This window comes from Mirounga leonina, unplaced genomic scaffold (assembly GCF_011800145.1).
Source record: "Mirounga leonina isolate KUSES-001 unplaced genomic scaffold, KU_Mleo_1.0 Mir_199, whole genome shotgun sequence".
In the NCBI taxonomy this organism is placed as follows: domain Eukaryota; kingdom Metazoa; phylum Chordata; class Mammalia; order Carnivora; family Phocidae; genus Mirounga; species Mirounga leonina.
In genome coordinates this window covers 6262353-6274778 of record NW_023270498.1, presented here as the reverse complement: position 1 = coordinate 6274778, position 12426 = coordinate 6262353, and the positions used below count along the sequence as shown (strand labels likewise).

The 12426-nt window shown below is 37.7% G+C and overlaps 1 pseudogene; it reads right to left on the bottom strand.

The window, feature by feature from the left end:
* Positions 1-10527: 10527 nt before the first annotated feature.
* Positions 10528-12125, bottom strand: LOC118024532 (annotated as a pseudogene).
* Between the last annotated feature and the right edge of the window lie 301 nt (positions 12126-12426).

Here is a 12426-nt window from a genome sequence, read left to right as displayed (position 1 = left end):
GGTACAATCTTTCTAAAATATATAAGGATTCCCCCACTAATGTTTCTGATAGAGGGCCATTAACGAATTGAATATTGTATATTTTTATTAATTTTGTATTCCTAAAAGAGTCTGTAAGCATTTATTATGAGCCATATGCCAGTCTAAGCTCTCCCCAATTCTACCTTCAGTGACCTAATAGGAGAGTATCTACAACATAGCTGTGATAGTAACTTTATCAGGAAAATCAGTAAGTGCCACTAATCAAATCAGAATCTGATTTTCTTCCAAAGAGCTGGTTGTTAAATATTTGTCAGCAAACCTTTGAAGATATGAAAATGTAAGCTCTCTGCCCTTAAAGAATTTATATTTAATACAGGGTGAGAAAATAGTGAAGAATGAGAAATGAGAAAATCACAGGAATAAATGTCTCCCATAGAATTTAGAAAAACAGTGAATGTTGTTCTTGTGTTCTCAGTTTTTTTTCTTTCAATTAATTTTTGTTATATTATTACTATTCTACTAATAGCATGAAGTTAAATACAACGAAAATAAATATTTGATCCACACCAGGTAAATATATAGAAATGGATTCAAGTTACTTGTTGAAAAGAAATGGATTCATATTGGATTGCAACATAGAATCCAACTCATTGTTATGTAAAAAAAAACCATGCTTACACAGTGGAATTCAGAAATGCTGAAAGTAAAGAAATGAGGAAAACTATAACCAAAGTCAAGCCAAATACAGTGTTTGTAATCATGCTACCTAACAAAGTGAAATTCAAAATAAAAAGCATTAACCAGTCAAAAAGGACAACCTTTAGGGCTAAAGGCTATGCTATACAAGGGAGATACAACAGTTATGGAAAATGTACTATCAAATAACATGGTGGTAACCTTAATAAAGTATAAATTACACAAAACATGAAATGAAGTACTGCTTTTAAAAAATATATTACTAAATCTAGCAATTAAATGACCTAGGACAAAGAAATCCTAGTATTAGTGAGCAAACTTAATGCCTCCTTACAGTTTCTGAAATCGATTGCTAGTCAAAAGGTTGTCAAGTTTCTTGGAACAATGGCTAGTTCCTTGAACAAAGTTTGTGGCAGAAGAACACAAGGTGAACCTAGAGCATCTTATTGGGCAAGAAAATAAGAAACTGGCCAAGAATTCATTGTTTTAGAAGTGACAAAAGGACTCCATGACACAGAACTCAATGAAAGGACAGAACTAACCAAATAGGAACAATTTGTGCTTAAATAATAATAATAATAATAATGTAACTTGTACATATTATTCATGTGTAAACTTACACATATTCTATTTGTATATGCATACAAATAAAAATCCAGGTATGTATAATGATAATCACAAAAGCAGAAGACAAACTCACCCCTTCCAAAAGAGTGTATCCATGCACAGTGTCATTTTGTTACACTTGTTTTATACATGTAATGCTTCATGTAAGTGGATATGGCTATAGTTAAAAACAAAACAAAAGAAAACAAAAAACTAAGCTAAAACTCTCACACTTCTGTGTGGAAACATCTATTATTGCTCATCTAGTAAAATCCAAGGGTCTTGTTTTGTTTTGTTTTGTTTTAAATAGGCAGAAAACAAAAGATACCACTCATATAAAGAAGCTACTATGAGAAAATAAAAAGCTTATAAGAATGTGTGCAATTGCTTTCGGATTAAACAAATGGTTTTGGCAAAAGCGAAGTAAGAGGAGTGATGTCAAGAGGATGGTGCAGTGGGAAGCCCTAGGCCCTCCTTCCTCCAGGGAGACACTGACTCAAAACAGTGAGCTAGATTTCTTTGTGGGAACTCCACTTGAGAAAGTATAGCATCCCAGGCAGGTACAGGGCCGAGAAGAGGTGTATTGGAGCAGGTAGGAAACTCTGTTGTACTTCCCTACCTTAGCCTAACCCCTCTCAGCACATTAGAATACCCCCAACTCATGACATCTCCTTTGGGATGGAAAGAGGAGTGTGGGACATGAGTTCAGTATTCTGCCTTATGGGGATGCTGCCCAAAGACTACTTTGTATCTCTCACCTGACTCAGAGCATTTAGGGAAAGGGAGCAGCATGGACGCCTGGGTACCTACAACATTACAAAACAATGGCAAATCATATATCCGATATAGGGTTAATATCCACTGTATGTAAAGAACTCCTACAACTCAACAACAATCACAAAAAAAGTGATCCAATTAATGAATGGGCAAAGCATCTGAATAGATAGTTTTTCAAAGAAGATATGCAAATGGCCAACAAGAAGATGAAAAGATACTCAGCATCACTAAGCATTAGGGAAAAGTAAATCAAAACCGGAATGAGGTGTTATCTCACACCCATTAGGATGGCCACAGCAGAGAATAGCAAGTGCTGATGGAGATGTGGGGACATTGGAACCCTCATGCACTGCTGGAGGGAATGTAAAATGGTGCAGCCACTATTGAAAACAGGTTAGTTTCCTCGAAATGTTAAACATAGAGTTATCATATGATGCAGCTCTCCCACTTCTGGTTATATATTCAAAAGAATTGAAAGCAGGGTCTTGAAGATACATCTGCACACTCATGTTCATTGCAGCATTATTCACAATAGCCAAGAAGTGGGAGCAGCTCAAATGTCCATCAATAGAGGAATAAATAAAATGTAGTATATATGTACAATGGAATATTTTTCAGCCTTCAAAAGGAGGGAAATTCTGACACATGCCACATGTATGAACTGTGAGGATATTATGCTGAATGAAATTGGCTGGTCACAAGAGGACAAATTCTGTATGATTCCCCTTATGTGAGATATCAAGAACAGCCAAAATCATGGAATCTGAAAGTAGAATAGAGTTTGCTAATGGCTGGGGAGGAGAGAAAATAGGGACCCGCTTTTTGATGGGTATAGTTTCAGTTTTGCAAAATGAAAAAGTTCTAAAAAGCTGCTACACAACAATGTGACTATAGAGCACTAGCAAGCTGAACACTTAAAATGGTTGAAGGTAAATTGTATATTATAAGAGTTTTACCACAAGTTTTAAAAGCTGAACAAAATAGTTTAGAATATTGATGAAAGTATTTTTAAAGAAATAAACTATAAATTAAAATTTGGAGAGGGGCACCTGGGTGGCTCAGTTAGTTAAGTGCTGACTCTTGGTTTCAGCTCAGGTCATGATCTCAGGGTGGTGGGATTGAGTCCCCCCTCCCCACCTTGAGCTCCGCACTCGGTGTGGAGTGTGCTTAAAATTCTCCCTCTGCCCCTCCCCTGCTCATGCTCTCTCTCTCTCTCTCAAATAAATAAATTAATTAAATCTTTAAAAAAAGTTGGGGAAAGTTGGAAAGTATAAAAAACAGCATTGGAAAGGCTGATAATCAAGGAGTCAATGAGCTGTGGATTCAGTTAATATATACAACAACAACAAAAATTGGTCAACAGTGGAAAATGAATTAGTTTAGGGATGGAACTGCCAACCAATTAAGTAATCATTCCAGTAATTCAGGAAGACAATATAACAATCCAGGTTAGAAGAGAGGTAGTGAGGTAGATGATCCAGCAATGATAGATAATGGCAGAGTGATAGAATCAGAGGACTAATTATGATGGCTAAGGAAAGAATGAAAGTCATTTCATCAAAAGCATTCATCCAAAATTTCCATTTTAACCATCCCACCTTTTAAGTATTGACTCTTACCTTTCCAATTACCTTCTTGTAGGTTGACCTAAAAATTATACAGAGCCAGAGATTTCCACTCCAATTATTTTACAATATTTTCACTGACCCCTTGGGTCCTCCTTTTCTTCCTTAGCTTTAGATTAGATTCCAGGCACAGCTGAGTTGAGGGATAGGCAGATAATGCTGACAATAGAAATATTAAGTGGTAATCAATCTAGATAGTGAATGGTGAAACCCTAAACCCCTTCCTCTACTTGACTACAGAAGCACTAATAGTGAGGATTATATACCCTGTTATCTCCCACTTGTCCCTTGCTTTCTCACCCAAAAGAACGGAAGCTTTGTCTTTTGAAAAATAAGTCCAAGAATAGAAGCTAAACATAAAGACCAAAACTATTCCCTCCTGGAGACCTATAGCCACCCTTCTTAATCTTCACAGATTATGCTTTTAACTTGTTAAACAGATGTGGGTGTCAGATTACTAATTACTATCTTCAAATGTGTGGGAAACTTCTTTCCAGGATTTTGTCCTCATGTTTTTGTATTTACTCCAAAGTCTTCTGGAGCAGAACCCTTAAGGATATTCTCAGAAAAGGTGCATGGGTTATGTATAATAAATTTTCATTAACTGAAAAACTTTATTTTTTTTTACCTTTATGTTTTATTTATAGTTTGTTTAGGTATAAAATTCTAAAGGATAATCATCTTTCAAAACGTTGAAGACACTGGTCCAATTTTCTTCCATCTTTCAATAATAATATGTGGATAACTGATCCCATTATGATAAAAAAAAATTCATAGTCTTATCTTCAGAGTTCATTTTCTTATTGGTTTTAGGTTCCTATTCAACTATCATGTTGTTAAAAAGGCCAGCCACAACCCCTATTTTCTCCCTTACTGAACTTTGTTGTAGTTCTATCTATTGCCTCCAGAAAATACTTCTTCAGTCTCCTGCAGAGAATATTGAGGATATAGACTAGGCTTTTGGTTTTCTCAGAGCAAAGTGGGAAAATGGACTAGAAGGTTGATCATTCAGCGTGTTATTTTCATTCACTTCTTCTCTTTTGGATTGTCCCACCCATACCTCTCACAGGTGGCTTTGTGGTCAGCCCCTGAGAAGGAAAATCTCATCTTGTCCTCCTTGGGAAGTCACCTCCAAGTTCAAGGTGGCAAAGGGGACTGAGTATCCAACTGCCTCTGGAGGACACAGAAAATGCTCTTGTTTTAAGCTCATATGCACAAATAATTTTCAGAATCCCTAAGGTAATGGTGGTGATGATGGTGGTGGTGTGTTTTTGGGCATGCATTTAAATGCATTAAATGAAAGAATGGCAAGGAAACAAATGATAATTGGCTGTCTAAAAGTCATCAAAATAAATCAAATTAAGAATATACAATGTAAAAAACATAATGGAAATCATGACTCTCAGAGTGTTCCTATAAATTACTTTGAGGGCAGAAGCAAGAGAATGCATAGCTTCAGAGTTCAGATCAAATTGGCTGGTCAAAAGTTAGATTTTCCTTAAAGACCCATTTTTGCTTAAAAAAAACCCCAAATTTGCATTCTCTTTTATATTATATCTATTTATCACTAAAATATTTTAATGACTTTACATTAATGGATGTTCTAGGAAGAGTACCACATTAATCATATGGCTGTGGATACCTCCAGGAACTCTACTGCCCATCCATCCTTAGAGATAAGTGTTGCTTTAGGTTTGAGGTTTGGGCTGAATTTAGATGTATAAGCTATACCATGCATAAACCTAGCAGTCTTCCTTCAACTTAAGTTACCGATCACTAAGAAATGGCAAAGTACTTGAACTTTCAGTGACTCTTATTATCAAGTTCTGTGTTACTAATAAATTGCTTCTATAACATTATAGCATATGGATGTACTATCAAAAATTCTAAATGATAATTGGTTTAACACAATGCATTTAATGTGAATTTTTACAAAGCCCCATGTTTACATCTATTATTAATCAATCGTTGTATAAAATATTATGTAGAGGTGGAGTTCACATAGATTAATTGAATTTTTATGATCTCTGATATTGAGATATCAAATACCTCTAACCCATAGTAAAATACAAGAAAGTAAGTCAGAGCATGAGTGTCACTGGGATGTGAATGATCCTCCTATGTCGGCTAAGGGCATTTTCTAAATCATAGGAGAAAGATTCCTAAATTTTTCTTTATATAAAAAAAATGTGGGCTGGACCAGGGAGAGGAACATACAGGAATCATTTCTCCCTCTAGGGCCAAGATGAATTAACTCATACATTGAAAATCAGCAACTTACTCAGAAAACTTTGAAAACATACATCTTGCTGAGCTCTGAGGCCATTCCACCCCACGGCTGTTCTGGATCTCCCTCAGAAGGTTCGTTGGGACTTTCTCCTCTTGTAGGCGTGAAGCACCGTCTACTTGGGAAACCACTGTGCTGTGTGACGTCCTTCCCTTCTTCCAATGACATGTAATTCTTAGTGCCAAATGCTTGTTCTCCTCTATCTCCCCAGCTCATGTTCTACTTTTTTGTTCTTCTCTTTTCTCTTAATTCACATGCTTCATCAAGAAGTACTAATGGTTTTTACTTCACATTGTCTGCTTCATCTGGCACTTACTATTGCGAGATAGCCCCTTAATTCCTGACTCCAGCTCTGTATTTCTTTTTAATAAACACTATTCTTGATTACCAATGGCACAAAACATAAGTGTCTCAGGCATGCCTCTTCAAATTGATAGTCTTTAAATATTTGTTTAACATATCCAGAGAAGTGACAGACCACAGGATTGAAACCCGGAGAGAACTCTGCCATCCCAGAAGCAGCTACCCATCCCCCAATCCTGGTGTTACCATTCCAGCTCTGGCCTCAAGCTTGCATATACTTAGAAGACAAAGCTCTGGGACTAAATGCATTTTCCTGTGCACTTGGAATACAGTTGGAATATGTGTTCTCATCAACCCTGCTTATAGAAATTCATTATGAGTTTTCTTCAAAATTTCTTTACTGAGGGCCATTATAATTTTAACATTAAATAAAACATGTCTAGGATTTTGTTCAACCACTGATTTCCATTTTAGGGAAATAGTGTGTCTTTTTACAAAACACTTCCCATTCTGTTGGGTGGTTCTGGAGAAACATTGTACTAATCCTTCCTTCCTTCCTTCCTTCCTTCCTTCCTTCCTTCCTTCCTTCCTTCCTTCCTTCCTCCCTCCCTCCCTTCCTCCCTCCCTCCCTCCCTCCTTCTCTTTCTTTCTTTCTTTCTTTCTTTCTTTCTTTCTTTCTTTCTTTCTTTCTTTCTTTCTTTCTTTCTTTCTTCTTTCTCTTTCTTTCTTCTTTCTTCTCCCTTCCTTCCTCCCTTCCTCCCTCCCTTCCTTCTTTTCTTGTCTTTCTTTCTTTCTTTCTTTCTTTCTTTCTTTCTTTCTTTCTTTCTTTCTTTCTTTCTTTCTTTCTTTCTTCTTTTTTTCTTTCTTTCTCTTTCTTCTTTCTTTCTTTCTTTTTCTCCCTTCCTTCCTCCCTCCCTTCCTTCCTCCTTTCCTTCCTTCCTTCCTTCCTGCCTGCCTTCCTTCCTTCCTTCCTTCCTTCCTTCCTTCCTCCTTCCCTCCCTCCCTCCCTTCCTCCCTTCCATTCTTTCTTTTCCTTTCTCTCTACCATAGTGCTGTGAAGCAGTTGCAGTGTAATGGTGAGAATGTGGAAGCAAGCCTGCCTTTAGCATGGCCATAATAATGGGGTTAGTACTTGTTATATGCTTATGAGGGGCCTACTCTCTTAGCCACCTTTCCAAAATAACTTGCTTAATGCTTCTAACAATCCTATGTTTTCTACTTTTCCCATTTCATAGAGAAGGAGAAATTAGGTATAAAATGCTAAATATAATTTGCCCAGCATCACAAAGATAGTAAAGTAAGGACCAGATTCAAATCCACAATGTGGCCTATGGGTGCATAGGTAAAACCAGTTACCGTGGTTTGGTTTAATTTTTAGAAAAAAATCTCTTTATTTTACACTCTATAGTCAGATGCTCTTCCCTAGAGAGGCACCGTATCCCATGCTTATCACTAAAACATCACTCTTTGATTTTTTTATATCCCTATATAGTTCTTGGGTCTTGGTTCAGCTATTGTTTTTAGCAGCAAGTCATATATTCCAGGTTTTGTGCTACCTGCCACTTTATTTCCGTCTGTCAAATATAGCTGTTGTTTATCTTAGTGATTTATCAAAATTTCTTATCAATTCATTTTTTAAAGCTATCAAACTCTTCCAAATCCACTCTCCTTAAAACTGGGGAAGATCCACTTTGTCAAAATAGTTATAGAAGTTGAAGGCAGAAAGGGCTGCTACATCTTTCTTTATGTTCTGGGGTTCTTTTCAAAGTGCCAATTTCATTTGTACCTATAAACTTTAAAGATACTTAGTTCACCCAAACTTTCTGGCTGACACAAAACGGAATTCTCAGTACCTGAATTGCAATCATGGAAGATAACAGGCTCACACTGTGTGCCTTGTACCATGATTGATTTTCAGATGCTCTTCAGCAAACCACTTGCAGCTTAATTGGAAAAAAAAAAAAAAATCATTCCTCCAGGCTGTGTAAGGTGCAAACTTAGAGCAAAGTAGATTTTTTCTTGATTAGAAAGCATCCAAGTGCATTAGAGAATAGGTATGAACAGAGACAATGGCTAAACATCAGGGGCCTAACCCCACTAGGATAGCTGGGATCCTATTTTTCTGCAGCATAGTTGTTTCAAGAGTTAGGGATTTACAACCAGCAAAATGTCAATAAAATATTTGAGGACTAATATGAGATTTTATTTTGTAGTAAGAACGCTTAAATACATACACGCGGACATTCCTACCTAGTCCACCAATCATCATACCACACACACACAGATATTACCACTTATAATTTAGCCTTATGTAAATTTCACTAAAATGTTCCAATTTTTCTAATTTCCCCATGAATACAAGGCGATGTCTCTGTAGAATAGGAGTGGTCAAAGGAAGAATTATTTTGTAGGCTGTAAGGATTCAGCTGGAATTCCAAAATCTGCTGAGAAAAGCAATTCAATACTTGGATATTGTATTTTGAACATATCAGACATCCAGCTACTTGGATATCTATTCACTCAACAAATATTTGTTAAATTTCTATTACTTGTCAAATTTCTGTATCTAAGCCAAGATATGACAGCTTTATAAATGAGCAAGAAGCAAGACATTATAGACTTGTGTGTATATGAGGATAACATATATTCAATGTGTGTGTGTATATGAGGATAACATATGTTCAATGTGTGCATAGTCTATCATGAAACAAAATAAATGATCCAATCCAATAGCCACCCCTTGTCTGTGAGAAATATGTTCTAAAACCTCAGTGGATGCCCAAATCACTGATAGTACCGAACCCTATGTATACTGTTTTTTTTTTTTTTCCTATAACTATAATAAAGTTCAATTTAAATCAGGAACGGTAAGAAATTAGCAATGATAACTAATAATAAAATTTTTTTTTCTTAAGATTTTATTTATTTGCGAGAGAGACAATGAGAGACAGAGAGCATGAGAGGGAGGAGGGTCAGAGGGAGAAGCAGACTCCCTGCTGAGCAGGGAGCCCGATGCGGGACTCGATCCTGGGACTCCAGGATCATGACCTGAGCCGAAGGCAGTCATTTAACCAACTGAGCCACCCAGGCGCCCCGATAACTAATAATAAAATAGGATAATTAAAACAATACACTGTAATTAAAGTTATGTGAATGTGATCTCTCTCTATCTCTCAAAATATTTTATTGTCTTCTTGTAATGATGTGAGATGATAGATGCCTACGTGATGAGATGCAGTGAGGTGGATGGTACAGACATTGTGACGTAGCATTAGGCTGCTATTCACCTGCTATTGACCTTCTGACAGTGTATCAGAAGGATCATGTACTTCCAGACCTATAGTTAGGGAGGGACTACTGTATAAAATGAAAACACAGCAACGAAATGAATTTGACAGAGGTCACATTTTTCTTTCTTTCTTTTTTTTTTTTTTTTTAGTCAAAATCTAGTTTTATTAATAGAAAATAAACACTTATTCCAGTTTCAGTTGTTATACTTGAAGTTGCTAATAAAAAAAATAAAATAATCCCTTAAAAATCGTGTTTTGACTAAGACAAAGAAACTGTGGTTAAAAAAAAAAAAAAAGGTATTCAGCACCATTTGTTCATAGACTTTTCAGAATTTGGTCTTGGGAATTTCCTGTCTGTAAAGTACAGGGATCACTGAGCTACATGAGGAAACCTGTCTGGGACAACCAATGAAGAGTTAAATAGTCATCATAAAAGGAACCCCGGTACATTCTGCTCGGTAACCTGGACTATACAATGATGCCCTCCCCTCCAGCTCAGGAGAGACATGCTTCCAAGCACTAAGGTAGGAAGTGTCAGACTGTTACCTGCTGTTAGAATTGGCTAATAACGGTAAATTTCTGGCACAGATGCTATGGTCCTTAACTCCCTGTGATTTTAGGAAATTCTGTAAATAGTTTCGATTTGATTCAATTTATTCAGAAATTAAGCATTTTTTTTAAAGATTTTATTTATTTATTTATTTGAGAGGATGAAAGACAGAGAGCATGAGAGGGAGGAGGGTCAGAGGGAGAAGCAGACTCCCCGCCGAGCAGGGAGCCCGATGTGGGACACAATCCTGGGACTCCAGGATCATGACCTGAGCCAAAGGCAGTTGCTTAACCAACTGAGCCACCCAGGCGCCCAGAAATTAAACATGTTTAATATGGTTCACTCTACCAGAGTATCTCCTGGCTTAGTGTCCTTGTAGAAATGTAGGTAAATCATAGTCTTAAAGCATACTTAGAATTATGCATTATTCAAGCCCAAACCTATTTTAACAAAATGTCTATAATTAAAAGCAGCTGATGAAATGAAACCCAAAGTTATGACAAGGGAGACTCATCTCACTTGAAGCTGTGTTGCTTAGAGAATTTAAAAAACAAAAACAAAAACATGTGCCCTTAAAGCCATTCAAGGACAGGTAAGGAGCCACCCTCTCTTCATTCTTTACCATAGAATTCCAATCAAGGATGGGCCAAAAATTAGCATTTTTAAATATTTCAGAAAAGTCCATAGAAGTGTTAAGAAGACATTTAACAATGTCTCTCTTTCTTTATCTGTGAGTAGTAGTGCTCATGAGAATTTCCTCATTACACAAAGACAAAGGCAAATCCGTACACCCAGATGTAAGAAGAATGGGAGGTGGACTGTTAGGTCATCCTTAGCCGTAGCTTCTGTGGGCTTTTTTCTATATGCTGATCACCAGTGTGAGTCAGGTGGACTTTCATGAGAGAGTAGTTTTTGGTGGCCAGGACCAGGCATTTCTGCCTAGTAGAATACACAAGAGATAAGGGAGTAAGGGAGGTAATACAGGGAAGCTACTCTTTCCAGCTCAGAAGTAGTTGATGAAGCCCATATACGAATTCAAGAAGCCCATGGGATCCTCTAACTGTGGATTGAGGCTAACGTGGTCATCCAGAATTGACACTGTGGACTGCATGGTAGCATTTTCCCGTATAGCTCCAAACACTCTGGGTAGGGATTTATGGGATCCAATGGCCCATAGATAAAAAAAATGGGAATAGTTACATAAGCAAGAGCTCCCACCCAGAGCCTTCTGAACTTCCTCTGGTTGGTGTTCTGTAAGAGATTGTCGATAACTAAGTTCCATCATTGTTGGGTATCCCTTCCCACATGTCCCACAACTCACTCTCAAAGGGTCAGGTGTATGGCCCAAAGACTGGGGTGAGACCTCAGGAGAATACAAAGAAGTTCATCAATCATGTAAGGATGGATGACAGCATGCCTCCATTTTCGAGAAGCTTTGGTGAAGGAGAGGACAGTGAGTCTCAGGAAATATACCTCCATTTGACAGACGGAGACTCTATGGTAAGCTGACCAGATCAATTCTGTTTGAACCTAGAGAACAGCTCCTGAGCAACGGTATCTCCATTATCAGGTGATAAAGTTTGTTACTGTGATTCTGGAGCCCCAGATGCCACAAACGTGCCTCCACAATGCTGACCTACTCAAATATGGAATAGTGACATAGTCTTGGTTTGTCACTGAAGCCAAAGCTCAAGAAAGCAAGGGAAATCACTTAATAAAACCTCAAGGTCATACCTTCCCAAATCTTGTACCAATCATAGCTAGATGTTGGAAAGCCATGTAAAAGCACAACTATCGCAGGACTTCCAACCACATCCACAGAGTCTTGGTAGAAGATCTACAGTCCCTTATAAATGAAAAACTTGCCTAGCAACTTCCATGAGTGATGAGTGAAGAGCAAGAGAAAGTGGGGTGGAGGGCAAGGAAGGGAGTGGCAGGGGTAGGATATGCAAATAGGCCACCACCAGGGGCACAGCCAGTAACCCCACTTGAACCCATTACTCCCTCATTCTGATTCAGGTAACACATGGGCTACAAGACTCCATGTTTGGTGGAAGCTCACATTTCATATTTAATTAGAACCCTGTGGTTGGAATGAGACCTGGGAGAAAATAGCAAGACAGAGAAGTGAGGAGATAGGATATTATATCGCTTAGAAATGTATAACGTAGGCAGGAAATTGCAGTAGGGTCACGGAGAGACAGCTTCTCAATTAAGTCCTCTAGATCACAGAGGGGCACAAGGAGCACTGTTGTAAAGCGGTGCCCCAGAATCTTAGATGATTTAAGCAATATGGTGTGATGCCAAGCT